Genomic DNA, 1143 nt, shown 5'->3' on the forward strand with positions numbered 1-1143 from the left:
CCCCCCCTTCCCCACCTACCTTCTCTTATCCTAAATTTTATCTCTCTTCTATTTTCTACTCTCTTGCAGTTTCGTTCTTCTGTTCTCTTCCTGTTCTCTGCATTATTTCGAATTATTCTTTCTTCCTCTTCTCTCTCCTCCCTTTTTCTTCCCTTTTTCGTATCTTATCCTCCTCCCTTCTTTTCTCCTTTTCTATGTTTTACTTCCCTATTTTCGTTTTTTTTCTCTCTTCCTTTTCACTACTTTCTTTATTTCTCCTTATTTTATCTCCTGCATTCTATCTTTCTCCTCTTCTTTTTATCATCCCTTTTCCCTTCCTCTATTTTCATCGTCTTGTGCCTTCTTCTTTCCTTTCTATCTCTTCCTACTTGTTCTGGTTCCTCTGTTTTATCCCTCCTTCTCCTTTTCCCCTCTACGCTATATCTCTTCCCTTCTCTTTCTTCTCTATTCTCTCCCACTTTTCTTCATTTCTTATCTTTCTCCTTTTCTCTTCCTTCTCCCTCTCTCCTTTGCCTTTTCCCTCTTTAATCCTCGTTTCTCTTTTTCCTGCCTCTTACCTCTCTCTCTCCCTCTGCCGTTCTCACTACCCCCCTCCTCCTTTTTCCTTTCCTACCTTTCTTTCCCCTCCCTTCCTCCCCCTTTCCCTTCCTTCTTTCCTCCTACTTCTTTCTCTCCCTCCCTTCCTCCCCCTCCTTCTCCTTCCTTCCTCCCCCTTCTCTTCCCCTCCCTTCCTCCCCTTTCTCCTCTCCTTCCTTCCTCTCCCTTTCCCTTCCTTCTTCCCCCTTACTTCTGTCTCTCCCTTCCTTCTCCTCCCTTTCCCCCTTCTCTTCCCCTCCCTTCCTCCCCCTTTCTCATCACTTTGGTCTATATCCTTCTAAAATGATACTGATTTTTATGACCTAAGATATCATCAGTGACCTCAGCTGATTGGCTCTTCTAGTGCTGGTCTGGCTTAAGTTTGTATTTTGAGGAGGGGATTTCTATATTTTTTCTCTCTCTTCCTTTTTTTCCTATTTTAGTTATTTATTTATTTGACTTTTTTGGGGGGTTGGATTCTTGTTTTTTTTGTTGGTGTTGTTTTTCATGTTTCTCTCTTTCTCTTTCTCTCTGTTTTTCTGTCTGCTTGATCTCCTCTCTGTTGTT

This window comes from Penaeus monodon, chromosome 34, assembly GCF_015228065.2.
Source record: "Penaeus monodon isolate SGIC_2016 chromosome 34, NSTDA_Pmon_1, whole genome shotgun sequence".
NCBI lineage: Eukaryota > Metazoa > Arthropoda > Malacostraca > Decapoda > Penaeidae > Penaeus > Penaeus monodon.